Here is a 20,649-nt window from a genome sequence, read left to right as displayed (position 1 = left end):
AGGATCTTGACATACATGACCCAGTACACACGTGGCAGGGCCACGCTCCACCAGGGGTTGGTCTCTCCTTCTGTATGGGCGCATTGTTTCCAGTCAGTATCCATGTTCCCATCAATGGCATTCTCAGCAGTTTTCCCCTCAAATGTTGATGACTGAGATGCTGTTCCACTGGGTGCCACGTTTGTCAGAGAGGCACCTTAATGGTGGTGGAAGGAAGGAGGGTGTTAGTTAGCAGAAATGTTATCTCCAGCTTTTAACTCATTACCCGCCAGAGGTTCAAACGAGAAGTCACCAGCCACCGCCAGAGTTTTTGATCATTTTCACTAATTTTCCAAGACCCACAGATTTTTTTTTCTATGACTATGTAAACACTGAATATCCCAAAAGAAAGAAGAGAGCCTCTACTTTCATAGGGGGGGGGGGGGAGTTTGATTCTCCCTCCATCTGTTATTTCTATCGAATTAGGTCGTTTTCACCAAAAACACCAGACAGCGGTGTGACCAGAAAGCGGAGAAAAAGGCATGTTTGTAAATGAAGCCATCTTCACAGGTCCTGAACCGAATAAATGTATTTGATGGCGGATACTGACCGGTGTTACACTCAACTATGAACCCCATAATGATTTGGTTTCCCCTTCCGGTCAAACACGCCCACCGTGGGCACAGCTTTTACTGTAACACCGGTGCGAGAAAGAGATTCACCTACTGAGAGAGGGGAACCCTGCCGTGCGTTTGGTTTGCGCGTGACTGGTTGTTTGTGTATGTCAGGAGCAAGCTACCGGCTGAATTTTACACAATATCAAGAGTTTAGGAACTGGATGAGTAATTCCTGAGGACAAGTGACTTGTGGCCGTGTTTGTCAACGACTGCAGCGAGCGTGGTGAAAACAAAATCCTTAACGTTCGACAGACAGTGAGTGACACTGACAGATTTTTTTAGCAACAACCAAGAAAGTAAGTGTCTAGTCTGTCTCTTAAGTAATGTTACCTGTGTGACACGTTGGGATGCTACTGGCTAATCATGCATGATGCCAATTGCCAAGCTCCCGAAGTCAGGTATGCAGGTGGCTATATGCATGGTTTCAGTTTCATGACCCAATAAGTAACAAAAAGAGGTGGTGTAAAGTTAAAAACAACACAATATATTTTATTTTATTTTTCAATCGTTCCTATCAGGAATAAATAAATGTCCCTCTGTATGTTTTTTTTATTATCGATGATGACTTTGTGTGTTGTGTACGGCTTGGGTTGTGTACCTGTGCTTGTAGGTGTCATTTTGATATGAATTTGGCTAAAACAGTTTGTGTTTGTTAGTTACAATTATGTTGACAGGAGAGCTGAGCAGGTGGTGACATGAAAGAGAATATACTGAATAATGACATCACAACAGTATAATCCTAATGTTGATTTAAAATGATATATTACTCTTGCGGGCGCCACCGAATCCGCCTCCCCTTGCTGGACCTCCCCTATTTCGGGACCCTGGTTACGGCCCTGGCAGCTGTGTGTGTGTTATGGACCTGACGCGAGATTGTTGCTGTTCTCTGCTTCCTGGTTTTGTTAGACAATCGTGGTCGTTCCTGTACACCTTTAGACATGCTGTAGTATTTCACAGGGTGAGTAAGACAGCCATCTATCACATGACGGTGAAAACACGGATTGCAGTCCAAAGACGTCAATGGCGGGGAAGCTTGCCTGTTAAAATACGTCGATTGACGGCAATGGCGGGGAAGGAGTTAATATGGTATTCTTCAGTTAATTTCGTAACGTGTGTTTCTCTGGATATTTTATATATATATATACCGGTATATATATATATATATATATATATATATATATACACACACACACACACACACACACACACAAATCAAGTTATATGGAGAGTGAGATCCTTGATAAACTGATAAGCTTATATTGTATCCAAAATGCTGTCATGAACTGGGAGAAAACAAGCAGAATCTACTGTATTCATGACTGCAGGCCCAAGCAAATCATTTTAGTGCGATGTAAAATGTCAAAGTTGCATACATGTCATTTATCTCTATTACTGTACAGCTGACTGTTTCTTGGAGATACATGATTTTTGCAAGATGCTGGAGTCTAAATATATTGAAAAAGGGAAAAGGAGTCTCTTACCTGTAGAGACTGAGAAGAGCCATATGTGGAAGACAACACCTGTTATATGAAAAGATGAGTCAGAAACATAGAGTCAAGCCCCCTTCCTGCAATACAGTCCCAGAGAGCCATGCTGCCTATGTACATGGAACGCCACAGATTTAAATCCATGTCATGACCGTTACTTCATGTCATCCTGCCGTTATATCTAATAAAACAGAAACGTCATAAAACAAGGCCAGGTCGAAACCTGGCATAGCCCCGGTGCATGGTATCGTCACCCATTTTTTCCAAAGGTGGGTTGTATCATTTTAGATAGTTATTATCATGCTAATGCCTGTGCAAGTGGTCATTTTTCTGATCAGTTTGTTTTTAAGTAGTTATTTGACATATAAAAAGGGATGATTGACAGCTGTGGCAGCCAGTCTCAAGCCGTCATTGGCTGGACAGGCTCTTCACCTTATAGATCTATTTTACATAGAGAAGACACTGCTTGGTAAAACCATGGGTAAAACAAAAGGAAGACACTGCTTGATCTGTCTACCAGACTGTATATCGATGGCCCGCAATAAAAAGGACATTGTTTTGAGAAAGGTGCGCGAAGTTGGTTGGGGACTGAAGTTTGTTACCGAGAGCACCTCAGAGTCTGGCTGCTAGGAGCAATCTCCGACAACGAAATTCAGATATCCGTACAGGCGTCATTTTGATAAACTAATCTCAAAGTGGGAATGTACATGGTTACTTTTGGCGAGACAAAAAATATTACAACTTAGAATGCCATATTTACAGAGCTAGACTGTATATAAATACACAACGCACTGTGCGCAAATCTAGAAACAACAACTCTACATAAGAAAGTTCAGAGGGGCGGGGACTAGGGATGCAACGGTATGATTTTTTGACGGTATGATAACCTTGGACAAAAATACCACGGTTTCACGGTATCGCGGTATTGCGGACCTTTATGTGGCATAAAAAATGCCAATGAACAAAATGTATTTTATTAACAGTTTGCTGAATTGTGGACTGAGAAAAAATAAAGTCATGTTAATGTAACCTCCAACTGTAATGACAGTTAGGCTAACTGGCAAGTATGTGTGTGCTTTGGTAATATAGTATGTAAACGATTTAGTTCATCTAATTAATTTGATGTAAAACTAAAACATAACAATCAAATACACACTTCTTTTGTAATGGGTGAACACTGGACACAAATAATTATTGTTTCCTCACACATACACCCCCACTCTGTCTCACACAGGACACATACACACACAGCCCTGTCCCTGTCTCTCTCTCTCTCACACACACATACCCACACACACACACACACACACACACACACACACACACACACACACACACACACACACACACACACACACACACACACACACACACACACACACACACACACACAGCCCTGTTTCTGTTTCTGTCTCTCACACACACACACACACACAAAGTTTGTGCATACATTTCCACTGCCAGATTGGAGGAGTCTTTCGTCATTTTCTAATGTTACTTCTCTTCAGTGCAATACGTTTTGATAACGACCTGCTGTACAGCGACGTTCGCTCAGTCAACTAACGTGTCGTTAACGTTAGTTAGGGGAGAAAGATAGCTGCTGTTAGCTAGCTAATTAGCCATGTTAGCTGCCTCAGTAGGTAACGTTAGCCTATAGAAAGTATTTATCTGATGTTTATGTTAGCTACTCCTCAAACCTGCGGGTGGAAATGGTTTATGCAATGCGATGTATGTTGAAGCAAGACAACGTTTTAATGTACCTTGAATTTGACAAATTACGACGGGTCGTGCTCACGCAGATCTAAGCCCTGGCCATCCTAGGCTCAACGCGAGACTCAGTCATTCGGATGAGTCTCGCAAAGTTACACACAAAGTTTGTGCATACATTTCCACTGCCAGATTGGAGGAGTCTTTCGTCATTTTCTAATGTTACTTCTCTTCAGTGCAATACGTTTTGATAACGACCTGCTGTACAGCAACATTCGCTCAGTCAACTAACGTGTCGTTAACGTTAGTTAGAGGAGAAAGATAGCTGCTGTTAGCTAGCTAATTAGCCATGTTAGCTGCCTCAGTAGGTAACGTTAGCCTATAGAGAGTATTTATCTGACGTTTATGTTAGCTACTCCTCAAACCTGCAGGTGGAAATGGTTTATGCGATGCGATGTATGTTGAAGCAAGACAACGTTTTAATGTACCTTGAATTTGACAAATTACGACGGGTTGTGCTCACGCAGATCTAAGCCCTGGCCATCCTAGGCTCAATGCGAGACGGGGCGGCGGCGCCCTCTAGTGGCCGGCCGCCATTTACTCGCCAAAAGCCGTGCTAAATATTGGCGACATGCGGGAACATAAGGCCCCTGGTGCATTACCAGCACCGGAGCCAAAAAGACAATAATCTTCAAGTAAATATGTTCTGACAAGACCTCTTTACCTGGGTTTTTCCAAGGGAACACATCTTCGGCAGCAAAAAAGAAGAATATGTGATTTTTTTGTTTTTTTAGTCAAAGTGACTTTGTGCCAAAAGTGTCTTCTTTCTGAGTGCCAGTGACAAAAGGAAGAAAGAAAAAATAATGCTCAATATTGTAAGTTTAGAAACCACGGGCCCTATCGTTGCAGCGCTTGTTTTGTGCTCGTTCACTGCGTACAATGCAAATTGGGGGTGTGCGCAAGCGCATGCCTCTTATAATAGACCCTTCTCACGGGGGCCATTTTGGGTCGAAAAGGCAGTGTAAACACAGGTGGAAGCAAAACACTAATGAGGGTTTCAAACTTCCATGATCGGAATTTGGAAACCCTCATTAGTGTTTTGCTCGGCATAGCACGGCATAGCACCTGGCGGACGGCGCAAGGCGGACTGCTATCTTCCCCACCCTTAAGGCACGCGCAAACAGGTGCGCAAGCGCTATTAGGGGATAGCGCCTGTCGGTAGATAGGGCCCTAAATGTCTTAACCTTTCAACGTACATCACAAATGGTCCATTCTGCTGCAACTCAACAGCACTGCTTAATCCAGGACCATACACTTCTGGGAACTATTGCAAGGTTAAAAAAAAAGAGTCCATTTGGAGTGAATGGAGATGTCGGAACTCTTATAGTAGCTCTTCCAGTCTCCTAAATGGGCCTGGTCACCTCTCCCCCCTGTTGGAGAGCATTTACCCCCGCTCACCCCCATTCACTGACTTATTTGGAAGTGTTGTACTGACCTAGCAAGCTAACTTGAGCTAGAGATCGTGAGTTCCCAAAACGAAATAAATACCACACATACAGTAGGCCTACTATAAACACAAAACTGCCTTGTTAACTCAATGTAGTTGTAGTTGTCCTGTTACGTTAGCTCTGTTGCCAATCTTGTGAGAGTGTGCATGTTGCTGAGACAGAGACAGGTCACGAACAAAATAAATTTTTTGTCTGTCTGAAAAATGCCATTTTAGTGTTGTGTGTGTTGACTGTTCAGAAGATATGTGGCTTCATATCAGTCAATCTGTGTTCATGTTCACTTCTCCCATTGATTCCAATAGACTCAGGACCTGCTATAGCCTCCTAAATGGGTGTGGCAGTGGCGTGTGTGTGTGTGTGTGTGTGGGGGGGGGGGGGGGGTAGGAAGGTCGTAGAGAGTTGGGGTAGGGTAGGGTTAGGGTTAGGGGTAGGACCATTGTCCATGTTGAAAATGATTAGCCGTGTTGTTGAGTTACCCCAAAACATTACCTAAAGTGCCATAATGCTGAATGGCCACACCACTGCATCCTGCTGCAGCTTCAAGGTATTTGTGCTTGCTCCAATAATTCTGTGTTACATAAATTGTGATGGATGGGTAACTCGCAAGAAGCACAAGTGTAAATCTACACAGAGACAACAATGTTTTCATTGCTGTACAGAATCCATTTGGAGCCAGGAATGCAGCTAGGATGGTACCAGATATCCACTCATGCCACGCCTTGATGGTATTTTTTTTCGGTTTTGAAGAACTTTGTAAACTGTTTTAACTGTTAACTGTTTAAGTGCTAGACAAATAAAATATTAAATAACTCAAGTAAGAGTAGAGGGATTGCTAAATGTTTTAACTTTGATAATGAAGAGTATGTAAAGTTCACCTACCAATTAACTTCTGCATGAATTGGCTGGACCTCATGGCTCTGTAGTGAAGAGCAGACAGCAATACATTCAAAACCAAGTCTCTAGACACTTTACATGAAAACAAATAACCATATAACATAAATGTACCCAAATACAGAACAAATACAAATATAGAGGTTACAGAGTGAAAGAGGATGGTGGCGGTGGAAGTCAGATATAGGCTTTCTTGAAAGGGTGGGATTTGAGTTGGTTTTTAAAAGAAGTGTGTCAGAGTTTCAGATGTTAGGGGGCAGGAAATTCCAGAGGTTTGGGGCAGCGATGGCAAATGCTCTGTCCCCCAAGGTGCGGTACTTGGTCTTGGTGATGGGGGTACAGGGTTGGCATCGGCAGATCGCAGGTGGTGAGTGGAGGAGTGGTGATGGAGGAGAGCATTGTAAGTGATGAGGAGGATTTTGAAATGGATTTGGTGCTGTATTGGAAGCCACTGAGCCAGTGAAGGTGTTGAGGATGGGTGTGATGTGTAATCTGGAGCAGGAGTGGGTGAGCAACCGGGCAGCTGAGTTTTGAACAGATTGCAGTTTTTGGAGGACAGTGGAAGGGAGGCTGTAAATAATGTTGTTGCAGTAGTCTAATCTGGAGGGGATGAAGGCATGGATGAGTGTTTCTGCGGCTGAGGATCAGAGGGTGGGACGGAGTCATGCAGTGTTACGGAGTTGGAAGAAGGACCTTTTTGTGATGTTATTGCTGTGTGACTTGAAGGAGAGGGTGGGGTCCATGATAATGCCGAGGTTACGGACCAGGGGGGGATGGTGTGACTGTTGCAGTTGAGTTTGAGGAAGTTGTTGTTCATCCAGGTTTTTATTTCAGTGAGGCCGTCCGTGAGGGTGGAGAGAATGGCAGGAATGATGGTTTTGTTGGAGATGTAAAGCTGAATGTTGTCAGCATAGCAGTGGAATTGTAGTCCATGGCGGCGAATTATGTGACCTAGTGGGAGCATGTAGAGGATGAAGAGGATGGGACCAAGCACCGAGCCTTGCGGGACTCCATGTGAGACCGGTGTGGGATTTGCAGTTACTGATTGCGATGTAGTGAAATCTGTCTGACAGGTAGGATTTGAACAAGGAGAGTGCTGAACCAGTTATGCCAATGCAGGATTGCAGGCGACTGAGGAGGATGGAGTGGTTAACACTGGTGAAAGTGGGCCGGAACCGTCCGGAACTCAGTTCCGTTAAGAAATTCTGTGCCTGAACGACGTTCCTGGAAGACACGCAGCTGCTGTCAATCAAAATCCGATTGCTGCAGAAGCAATCACGATTGCATAATTTCCAACAAGGAAACACATCTGTGCTGACGTTATGTCATTAGGGTAACATAAACAACAGTAGTCTCTCTCATAAATTGCTTCTAAATTGTTCCAATGCAGTGTTTTAGACCTGTGGTTTTAATCCATGCTGTGTAGGCTATAAGCACGCAGCTTCTGATGGCGCTGCTGCTGCTCGGCTGTCTGTCCATACTGCGTTATTTTGAAACCCACATAGGTTAAGCCAAAACCACGCCCTGTGCCCGCCTACGCAGCAGTCAAGCGCCGGGATTGGCCAGGAGAAAGTCTTTTGTCTTCTTTTGACAGCTCGAATCTCCCACACCACAACCACTGCACAGCACACAGCCCAGCGATTTCATGAACCAACTGAATTGCTTTTGATAGCGGACATTGAAATGAATGATGGTCACATACCTTCCTTAGTGTATTAACGCTATTGAAAATGTAATACAAGCTTTTAACACATTTCCGACACCACAAACACTGCACCCAGCCCAGCGATTTTACTAGGCCTAACCAAATTGCTCTTGATAGCGGACATTGAAAATAAATTACTGTAATATATTAACGCTAATGAAAACGTAACACAAGCTTTTAACACACAAACGATTTTTAAAATATTTATTTCAAAACATCATTGTAAAATTCAGGGCTTTAGCCAAAGCTTCAATAACAGAGCTCAGCTGACAGTTGAACTTGCAAATGAAAAATATAAAAAATGTAAAATTAAAAATACAATAGGCTACAGCACATAGGCCTAGCTTCTTCTTCTACAATCTACAAAAACATGCAATAATATAAAATCATAGATACAAAGTTGAATCATACACAATCAATAAAGCCAAAAGTAAATAGTTAGCCTTCCCAATGGCCAAGGGCAGCATCTGTTATTCTGGCCTCATAATAAGCACTGAGGCGGGTGGTCAGAACGTCAAATAACCGCAACAACACCAACAACTACAGCAAGGCTGCAATGAGGATATTATTATTGAAAGACAAAATCCTACATCGCACCAAAGCATACAATGTAGCCTACCGCGGTTATTCATAATAGTTCACACAGGAGAGAAACAATTTAATTGTTCAGTGTGTGGTAAATGTTTTGGTCAAAAAGGAGAGTTGAAATCACACATGATAGTCCACATAGGAGAGTCTGTTGTTGTAATGTTTAAACAGGCCTAAATAATTCACTATACATATTGTCAAGTGTTTCTAATTTCTACACCATACAGGCATTCAAAAAATGGATGTGTGTGTTCAGGGATGCATGAAGCTGGGGGCGGGAGGAGGACAATATGAAACGATGAAGGTTGGGGTAGTATAGTTCCTGTAAGAAATTCAAACCACTTTCACCCCTGGTGGTTAATGGTGTCAAAGGCTGCACTGAGGTCTAGGAGGAGGAGAATGTTGAGGGAGCCAGAATCAGAGGAGAGTATAGGAGGCCGTTGGTGACTTTGAGTAGAGCGGTTTCAGTAAACCAACACAAGGATTAACATGCCTCGCCACTCCTCCCAGTGAGAAAAAGGAAGGCGGGCCTTCTGCCTCAGACTTATCCTCATTGGCTGGATGTGTTTCTACCAGTAGCGTAACGTCATTGCCATGGCGGCCCCTGTGCACAAATTTGCTCTGGGCCCTCATCCCCACCCCCTCCCTCCTCCTACCAAACACGAGCATGCACACACATGCGGAGTCACGGACATACGCAGACACACACTTGCATATTTCCCAGCAAGCCTTGGGGCCTTCATAACTTTTGACAAGAAAGCAACCAAATCAGGCTAAATAAGTGGTAGATAGAAATAATATGTATTTTTAACACAGCATGCAATTCTGGAACATTTCAATATTAGACAAAATAAAACATAAAAATAGACTATGACTCAAAACCCTAAGTGTAACATTCATGATGGGAATGTGGTATATATAGCTATAACAACCACGAGTTATATCCATGATTGGGAAGTTTGAAGACCCGTGCATTAAAGGGCCAATGGGAAAAAAGTTTTTTTTTTTCATGGGCCCTTGGCAGCTCTGCCCCTGTGTGCTGCCCCGCTGATAGTCTCGCCACTGGTTTCTACACATTTGACTTTGAAATGAGGGCAAGACAGGAATGGCGCTACCAATGTTTGTAAGATTCTGACATATGTTTGTGTTAGTTTCTGCCACCAAATATGGTGATAGGTATTGTTTTACCCAATGAAGCTTTAAATACTGTATCTAATTTTGAACAATCTAGTTTGTTCAACAATCTATATATAGATTGTTTCAAATATTTAATATAATGTAGAACAAACTTGTTTAAAACATATGACTGTCACAAAATGTATAAAAAAACTCCAAATGATGCCATTTTTGTGACATAGTAGCATTACAAGCAAAACAAAAAAGAGTGACATAGCATAAAAGGCATGCAACAGTTGACCGACCATACATTTCACTCAACAAATCACTATGTATGTAGTGTACTACGCATTAATGTAAACTAAATCTATATTCTACGCCTGTTTTCTACCTTACGCCTACAAATAGATAATCTAATATTAGTATTTTAAATTGAGTGAAATATTGTGATGTGATTTTGATTCGTTTTATCAATGTATACATGTGTAATTCATGTGTAATTAATATACTTGTGTTATGGATACACTGATTTATTGATGTGTGTAATTATATTGTACTATGATACACTGACATGTTGATGTCTGTAATTCTATTGTTATGGATACACATACATACATACACCTTTTTTTTGGGGGGGGGGGGGGGGGGGGGTTCTGATCTTATTCTCAGAATTGTGTGCCACTATTGACGTCCCTCCCAGGGACTACAAATGCAATTTAGGTTTTAGCTATTTCTACGGCAATATATTTATTGTGCATTGCCCTGTCAAATAAACAATAAAGATAAAGATATATCGATATCAATTTTCTCCAGGGCCGGTTCCAGAACAAGATGATAGGGATGCATCCTATAGATAGGAAGGGGTGCAGATGCCCGGCCGAAGGCAGACATGTTATTTTACTAAAAGTAATTTTACCATCATTTCAAGTAGAATGATACCACCCAAGCAAGAATATTTCAAGTGTTTCAAGTGCTTTACTGAAATATTTGGACCATATAATGATAATACAATTATCTCAACCTTAAAAGGTTACATATAGGTGCCAAAAAGCCATACATTCACATCAAAGAACAAAGAAAAACAACAATTATAATTAAAGTTTAAACAGTAAGTGTGCAGCTGCAGCTTTAATTGTGTGTCTTAATCACCTCAGTGAAGCATCAAAAGTGCTTTGCTTTGATGTGTTAAACAGCTGATAAATATATCTTCAAATTTATATATACACACATATATATTACAATATTATTATATCACATACCTGATTGAAACACACACACACACACATAAATATATATATATATATACTGTATATATATATATATATACACACACACACACACACACACACACACACACACACATATATATACACACATACACACATACAGTATATATATATATATATATATATATATATATATATATATATATATATATATATATATATATACTGTATGTGTGTATGTGTGCTCTTAATTAAATAATAGCTGACCGAAATATTCTTAAAAGAAAAAAGGGAAAAAATACTTTACCCTTCTTGAGTAAAGGTGTCACTCTGTCTGTCAGTCTTTCTGTCCCTCCTCGTCCGCAGTCCGACAACACTGACTTGGCAGTGTGGATGGGCCAGTGTAATGTAGTGAGCGCAGGAGCTACTATACAAATTAAGGAAGGTGATCAATCTTCCTCAATTTGTATTTGGGCTTGATTCATAGCCAGGACAGATGCAAAAACATGAATAAACATATTATTTGCATTGCACCTGGAGTCTGCAGTAAGGAGACAGGCAGTCAGGTCCTGAAACATGATAAGGCTTACGCAGTCACTAAGCCAGTTTGTCTAATTGTGTAATGTTTGTAGTGTACTACACATTTAAATGCAAACTAAATCTACTCCTGTTTTCTACGCCTACAAATAGATAATCTAATATTAGTACTTTAAATGTAGTGAAATATTGTGATGTGATTTTGATTATTTTTATCAATGTATACATGTGTAATTCTGTTGTGTTATGGATACACTGATTTATTGATGTGTGTAATTATATTGTACTATGATACATTGCATGTTGATGTGTGTAATTCTATTGTTATGGATACACTGTTTTTATTTTATTTTGGGCAAGTTTCTGCTCAGAATTGTGTGCCACTATCGACGTCCCTCCCAGGGACTACAGATGCAATTTAGGTTTTAGCTATTTCTGGTCCAATATATTTATTGTGCATTGCCCTGTCAAATAAACAATAAAGATAAAGATATATGTTGTAGACTGACATTAAATTTCCCTGAAATCAACTTTGTGTCTACCTCAGTGAAACATCAAAAGTGCGTTGCTTTTTTGTGTTAAACAGCTGATAAATACTTCGGGGGGCTGCTCTAGAGAGAATGCTCGGTCTCCAAACCTTTTCAGTTTGGATGGTGGAATGATGAGGGGAACAGTAGATGAGGATCGGAGGGTACGGTTAGGGTGATGGGGGAGAAGGAGGTCAGTCAGATAGGTGGGGGGGGGGGGGGGGTGGGCAGGCAGGCTATGGAGGGCTTTGAAGGTGAGGAGGAGTAGTTTTAAATGTATACGAGCCATGAAAAGCAACTGGAGGCAGTGAAATGTCTATCAGCTGAAAAAACAATGAGAAGAGAAAATGGAGGCAGTAGCAGCGGTCCCCAAATTTGATGCTAAACTGCTAGTTGGCACTTGGATACAAATGGCTAACGTTAGCTCCATCCATTTACAACAGTGGTTTACAACGTTAGCAAGTAGGAATTTGTTACATAACAGCTACATTACCATCTTCAGTGGATCCCAGCTGCTGGCGATCTAAAGATCTATTGTCATTGATTTCGGTGTTGATCGTCATGGTGTTTGTCATATAACATTGGATGTTGAGAAACCAAATTGATGAGCCAGGTTTGGCAAGAGTAGTGGGGGTATGACATAAGCTGTAAACAAAGTTGGTCAAATGTATTTTCCGTAGGCTGAAATCCGTGGACGACAATGGCCATCTGGAAAAATAAAATGTTGAATGAACATTTTGAATGTTCGGCCGCGGTGTGCAAGCTTCAGAGATTGAGATGTCTGCACAAGCTGTCACACACACATACACACACACGCACGCACGCGCACGCACACACACACACACACACACACACACACACACACACACACACACACACACACACACACACACACACACACACACACTAAGGCAGGGATGGACAACTTTGATGATAGTAAGGGCCAAAAAAAAAAGTCATCGCTACCAGAGCGCCAGATTGTGACTGTGCACTTCCACAATTAGCCTACTGTAATACCATCACTCCCAATTATAGCTACTAATTTTGATGAAAAGGACGAAATATATACTGGTAATCAAAGTTTATTATACCAACATTTATATTGTTCATATTCAAATGCATTTAGTAATGCTTCCATTCATTTAATTACCTTAATGGGCAGGGGGCGCAAACGTGCACAGAAAGTGCAACAACTAATATTCATGTGTATAATGCATTGCTACCCTGCCTCCTATTCCATGACATTTTTCAAATAAGCGTCTGCCTTGCAAAAAAAAGAAAGAAAAAAAGGTGGGGACACATCCCTAACATCCCTACCCAAACCTACGCCCATGCCTCAAGGACTGGAGCGCACTACACTGTACACATTAAGGAAGGTGATCAATCTTCCTCAATTTGTATTTGGGCTTGATTCATAGGACAGATGCAAAAACATGAATAAACATATTATTTGCATTGCACCTGGAGTCTGCAGTAAGGAGACAGGCAGTCTCCTTACTGCTGGCAGAAATATGTTTCTACAAGCAGAAACATCATAAGGGTTATGCCAGTTTTCCCCCTATCTTTGGTCGGTCTGCTCTCCTTGTGTAATAATGCTTGTATAACCTCAACCCTTAATTCACAATCAAGTTATCTAAGCCTAAATATATTTTCCCCTAGGCTATCAAAATATTTATGCTCCAGTGATGTCACATGAATGTATAAAATTATGACCATAAAGACAAAAACAAAGATGACATTTACTGTAGAGTACAGTAATTACAGTAGTTACAAATCTCACAAAGGACAATAATGAAAAAGTTTTTTTGCGTGGAAATTTGCCCTCCCAAGTTTTGGTAAAGCCCCCCGCCCCCCCTTTCCCCCCTTTACAGACATTGTAACTAACACATATATTTGGTGAGATATCGGGTTGGAATGAAAACACTTGTAGGCTTCAGATGATTGGATCCTGTGTTTCATAGATGCAATCCACTCTTATGTTAGTAAAGACATAGCCTACCACAAGCATGATGGAAATGAATATTCTTTGAAGATAAAGATGACTAGCCCTAACTCTTTTGTGTCACTTCCACATAACTATATAAAATAAGCCTACTGTTCCTCTACTGTTCCTCTATGCCAACCTGTGTCCTGTCATCCACAACAGTGGCTTGCTCTACAACCATGGATGATTTAGAAATCCTCTGGGCTCCAGGATGCAAACCACATGGAAATCCACTGTCTCAGAACTTGATGCAAAGTAGCTGCATTTCAAGCTTGATTGCAGGTCACTGCTTGAACGAATAAAATCCATCCTGCGTATAACCGGTAGTTATGCTGCATTCGTTTATGGTAGGACAAATGCATCATCTCCGACCAAGGAACCGTGGATGCTAATAGCTAATACTTATTTATAGTTCCTTGTCTGTACAATGTGTGCGCCGCTGTTGATTGACAGACTGTCAGCGCGCGCTAGTACCGGTATGCCTGCATGTTGTCAGACTGAGTGAGGGGGAGGGGGTGTGTGGCCTCTGGTATAGCTTGCAAGACTTGAGGTTATGGAATATGGATATTAGAAACTATTTTAGGAAGAAACAGGGCAGCAGCAGCCTACCACAGGTGCAGCCTTTAAGGGAAGAGGAGGTGGATGTCACAGGAGATGAGCCAAGACCAGGAGGAGCAGGGGAGATTACCACTCCCTCTACAAGCTCAGGTTGGTGATGACTCTGAGACAGGCTCTTTGTCACACAAGGCACACCAAATATTTAAGACAAAGTTGTGATTACAGTTATGCAACTAAATCATTATGTAAATAAATCATCAAGAATAATTCCAGTGGCCATCAGTTTAGAACCACTGGTCTAGCTAGCCTGCACTCACTGTGATATTATAATACTAATATTATATAGAAAGTAAATTGCTACATCATCCTATAGGGGGGAGTCTACTCAGTCAGTGCCACATTTAATTATTTAGAAGAGAAGAATTGACCCATTATTTGAGTATGTTTTATGATTTCCCCCTACACATTAGTGTGCCATTCAAAGATGACTAGTTTGTGCGTGTGTGTGTTCTGTGGGTGTCTGTCTGTGTCTGTGTGCACATTGGACGCATGCACAATAATAAATTCTTTTTTTTTGCAATTCATATTTTTATTTATTTATATAGGTTTCTATGTAGAGTATATGCAACCATAAAACAAGAAGAAAACAGTCTGTAGTACAGCATAAACAAACAGAGACATTGTCAAAAAAAAAGAAAAGGGCAACACTTTATAACATTCAGTCGTAAGTCATTTATAAGCCTTTAGTTATTGATGAACTAATCATTTGCAAAACATTTGTAGATGATTAACATTTGTAGATGATTAATAAATGATATGTTAACATATCACAAATGCGTTGTAAGTCATCTATAAACGTTTAGTAAATGAAGTGTTCCTCACCTGTTATAAATTATGTGTAAATCATTTCCAATTAATTTACAAGGCTTTCTGCATCCCCTAATCTAAAGTGTAAACCATCACACATACATGTGTTACATACAAGGGGGGAGGTCTGTCAAAATTTAAGCCAATGTGGAAGTGCACTTAAACCTGCATTCTTTCGAATGGCCTGCAGGGGGTGACCCATTGGTCTGTGGACTTCTGTTTTTTTGATGCCTCATGTATGGCATTTTGGCCATTGCCCTCTTGGATCTCGAGACAAGTCCAGTGGTTTCCGTTTCCCACAGAGCACGGCCTGCTATTGGTCTGTGATCGGCGAGCTGTGTGATCAGTGGACAAGTGACCTGTCAATCACGCCCTAAAACAGTCTGGAACTACAACATAGTCTGAAACTAGTGATTGAGACCATAAACACATTAGGAAAGTGTTTATTTAGGCCATACTTGAGGCTTCAAAATAGAAGTCAACAAACCCATGAGTCGCCCCCTGCAGCCAAAGTTGACACTTCCGCATTGGCTTCAATTTTGACAAACAGAGCTACCCCCTTGTATGTAACACATTTATGTGCCATGAATGGTTTACACTTTAGATTAGGTCAAGATATCATCTGTGTAAAGCATTAACTTATGTGATGAGGGGGCCCACATGTATACCAGGAAAACTAGGATTTAAGCGAATGGCAACTGCTAGCGGTTCCAGGGCGAGCGCGGAGATGGCCGGAGAGGCGGGGTCCCCCTGGCGGGTACCCCTACACAGCTTAAAGTATGAGGAAATAAGGCCATTAGTTACCACAGCTGCCGTGGGGTCTGTATAAATTAAGCATAGCATACTCAGGAAGACCTCTCCAAACCCAAAGCGCTCAAGGACTAAAATTAAATACTCCCACTCGACCCTGTCTAACGCCTTCTCAGCGTCTAAGGCCGCAGTGGGAGCATCTTCGTCCCTAACAGACCACATTACATCTATCAGGCATCTTATATTATCTGTAGAGTGGTACAATCTGTTGTAATAATAGTAATTTAAAATGTTCATCCTGCAGTAAAGTTGAATTTAACCTCCATCTCCGTGATTTACCAGTATTAGCGAGCGGCAGCATGTGAAGAGTCCCTTCAGCATGATCTGATACTAAAATGGACCTAATGTCAAATGAGGCGATGTATGGAAGGAGAGATTGGGATACCAGGAAATAATCTATTCTAGTAAAGACGTGATGAGGAGGGGAGTAGTAGGTATCATACCTATAGTGGGATTCAATAGTCTCCGTACATCAAGCAAGCCTAAATCTGTACAAATATTTTTCAAAATATGAGCAGCCAAACGTTTTTTGAGTTAGTGGGGTTACTACGATCTAAAACCATGTCAATCACCTGGTTGAAATCTCCTCCCATGACTATAGGGTAGTTGTGCCCATTATAGGCTACTGTGTGCTGTCATGCCACTGGTTAACCCTTCGCGTGCCACAGGTGGCACCTGTGCCCTAGCATGACCCCGGCTGTGGATGATCATTTTGACCATAATAGAGTACCGCAGGGATGACTTATTTTTGTAGGCTTAACCAGAAATCGCCGCCATTTTGATTCGTCAGGAGAAAAGGCTATGGGGTTTTATCACTTAAAGGCAGACTTAAATGTCTGTGGTTAAGAAAAGTTTATGGGAGCGCAAATTTGGGTTCAGCAGGATAATCTTCACAAACGTTAATTACTTTTATGCCTTTTGAAGCATTTTCTAAAAATCGTGTTTAAGAAAAATGCATTTACGTTCCAAAGTCATCAAAATTATTAATATTTGTGAAGATTATCCTGCTGAACCCAAATTCGCGCTCCCATAAACTTTTGTTAACCACAGATCTTATTTTATGCATTTAAGTGAAATCCTCATTCTAAAACCACATTCACTTTTCTCTTGAGGAACCCGGAAGTATACTTCCGGACTCAGTCCTGCTGTCCTGATCTATCTGGCATTGAGTGTTACACTTCTTTTCTGTAGGTGCTGTAGAACATCACTCGATCCACGCCTTCCGCAGGACCTGTGAAGAAGACAGAGGGGTGGAGCAGGTGAAGGACAGTAGAGAGATACATTCACCTTCAAAAGGAGCTGGACAAAAACATATAAAATGTGTGCCCTACAGTGCAATCCTCTGGAGAATTGCTCATGAATATTTAAGGAATATGTGTTGCCATCCTTGGAGATACACTAAAATGGTTGGGGGGGGGGGGGGGTGTGGGCAAGGAGTTCTCCCAGACAGTCAATATGAGAGCAAGACACTCCTCCATCTTCCAGTCACTTCCTATATCTGTGCCTCGGAGGTCTCACCACGGCCACACCCACTAAGGAGACTGGTCAGCCAATGAAGTTTCATACCATTGACAGACAGTAAATCCCAAACAGATGACCACGCCCATTCAGGAGACCGGAAGAGGTAATTTCTTATTATTGGCAGAGTCTGGAGTGGGGTGTCTCTATTTATATTAAATGTCTCTGGTTCTCCTACATAGAGAGCCCCAGGAACGAGTCCGGAAATCATCAATGCTAACAGCCCTGGTTCTTCACAGTTTTCGCCTATGGGAGTTTTGAATGGGTTTTTGGCGCGATGCTTCTAATAATCTCTCTGAGCAACGCTGGCTTAATCAAACGCGAACCAGTGTTTAGTAACATCATCTTCACACACGAGGACCACTTTTATGAGTTTTTAAGCTTTTATGTGCCGTTAAAAGGGTGGCTAGCTAGCAAATGGCTAAATGAGACTACACTTTTGAGTCGATGGAGATATATACGTCAATAACGTCACCACTCAAAGGGCGAACACGGAAATTCTCTTTTCTCCCTCACCTGGTTCAGCCCTGTTCATCCCGGGGTAATCAGTGCACACATCAACAACAGTCCAGGTTGAGTGCTGACGTGACGTGGAAGCCTATGCGACAGTGTGTAGTTCTGGATTAGCTTAGCTCGAGCTTTTTACTTCTAGGGCTCGCATTTACGCTACAAAACTCATGAAAGTGGTCCTCATGTGTTAAGATTATCCCGCTGAACCTTGGTTCGCGTTTGATTAAACTTGCGTTGCCCACAGACATTATTTGAAGCATCGCGCCAAAAACCCATTCAAAAATCCCATAGACAGAAACCAGGAAGTGAAGAACCAGGAAGTTCGGGACTTCCGCATTCAGCCTACAAAAATACGTCATCCCTGGGGCTCTCTATTGTAGGAGATGTAGGACCTACATCATGACAGTAGACCTGCCTCCAATCAGGAAAGTGAAGGTGTGTTGGTGGTAAACCAATCTAGGAATCCATCGTTTATAAAATAAAATAAATTGTATATATATTTTGTTTACCTCTGGGGACAATTTCCATACCTGAATAACTGGAACCGGAACTGAACTCGCCTCGGCCGTGCCCCTTTATGCTAATTTTATCGAGCGCTCGCACTATGAGTGCTATTATCTGTATTTTATTCGGCCATGCCGATAGATTTTCATGCAAATCAAAAATCTGTCTTGAGAGATTAGGTGTAAACAAACTGTCTTATTATTTGACTAGAATTTCATATATCAGCATCTGAACCACATCTGTCCCAGCTGGTCATAAATAAAATAAAGCACAGCCAAAGCAACTCTTTCTATTAGTTCTTGCTTGGTGCGGGAACTCTGGCCTCCGAAGGCAGTGGGTCCCAAACCTTTTTAGCTACAGTACCCCGTTTACCTGATTTCCAAATCCAAGTATCCCCTTTACCCTAACCTGACTACAACATTTTGCTTAGAAAACTCTGCAAGAGAAAACTAGAGCGCATATGGTGCAATGAATAAATGATAACCCACCTTTTGTAGAATATAAGAAGAAATGGGGTGAAAGAGATGCACTTAGTGCCTCCTGAGCAGATGTATTTTAACGTTTCAATTATTTTCATGATTTATTCTTACATTCATTTCCCCCTTTCTCTCAAGTACCCCCTGTAGTACCTCTGTACCCCAGTTCACTGTCCTAAAAGACAGGCAGATGACACTGAGTCCTAACCTGTGAAACAGATGAAGTGAAGGTGATCATGGCAGGTCTGATCCCCCCACAGGAAGCGGTTCCCAGCGGCCATGCTGCCACATGGACTGGTGTTTTGCCAAATGGTGGAGACTTTCTCCCATCGGCTGTACTTCATAGCATCACCAGACATCCAGAACCACTTGTCACGCATCAGGTACCTACAAAAACAATACTTGGACATGACCTGAAGGGATGCCTTGACATTTCAAATTTTAGTGCGTACTGTATGAAAAAGTGGTTAATTTCATATTTGCCTTCTGGGCCAGTAAAACATACCAAGAAAGAAACATCTCAACTTTGAACCCTGAAAATGACTAGAATTCACAATGTCAAAATATCCTTCTAATAACAACCAAATAATGCCTATACTATATTTTCCCCATAAGTTAGAGACTGTTGACCTGTTAACACCTGTGACCTCACTCTGGCTACTGTACTTTCTGTAATAATAATAATATACAGTCAATGTGTACAGCAGAAAACCTTCCAAAACACCCAGAATCAGCGTTGTCATACGTACGATATTTATCATATTTGTACAATAATTTACCTCCAAAATGACCCTCTGGTACGTTAACACTGCCCAGAATGCATCTCGGCATTACAGCAAGCAGTCGAAAAATCAGAATCGACGCCATTTCTTCCCCAAGGCAACTGTTTAGTTTCGGCTGTACTGTATCTATGGTTAATATGGCACTTTGTGATGTTTTAATAGTTTCAGTAGTCGTAACATAACTAGTACTGAAAATAGTAGACCCCCAATATGCAATCGGTTTTTCAAAATAACGCCTATTTCAATTCCTAGACTCACCCGCTGCATGGGCTCGCCCGCCCTGCAGCTCGCCGAGCTGGCCCTGCAGCTCACATATGCAGCTTGGCTACTGCGTGGCCTCACCTGCCATATTGCCGCACGGGCAATGTCTCCCTCTCTCTCTCCCTCAGTCTCTCTCCCCCTCTCTCGCTCTCCCTCAGTCTCTCCCCTCTCTCTCTCTCCCTCTCCTCTCTCTCCCTCTGCCTCAGTCTCTCTCCCTCAATCTCTCTCGTGTGTGTGTCACTGATGACATCATCAGTGATGGATGGTATGACTTCATTGCCCTCATCAGGCAGACAGGATCAGGGATTCAACCCCCGCAGTGAACGTAACATATCCGTCCTTTGTGAGTGAGCCCATTGAGATAGTAACATACAGACCGACTGTATCTATGGCACAAATAAACATGTTGCGAAGTGTAAAGGAGATGGTTC

The sequence above is a fragment of the Poromitra crassiceps genome (genome assembly GCF_964638095.1).
Source record: "Poromitra crassiceps genome assembly, chromosome: 6".
NCBI lineage: Eukaryota > Metazoa > Chordata > Actinopteri > Beryciformes > Melamphaidae > Poromitra > Poromitra crassiceps.
The sequence above is the reverse complement of the archived record's forward strand: the minus strand, read 5'-3'. Positions refer to the sequence as shown.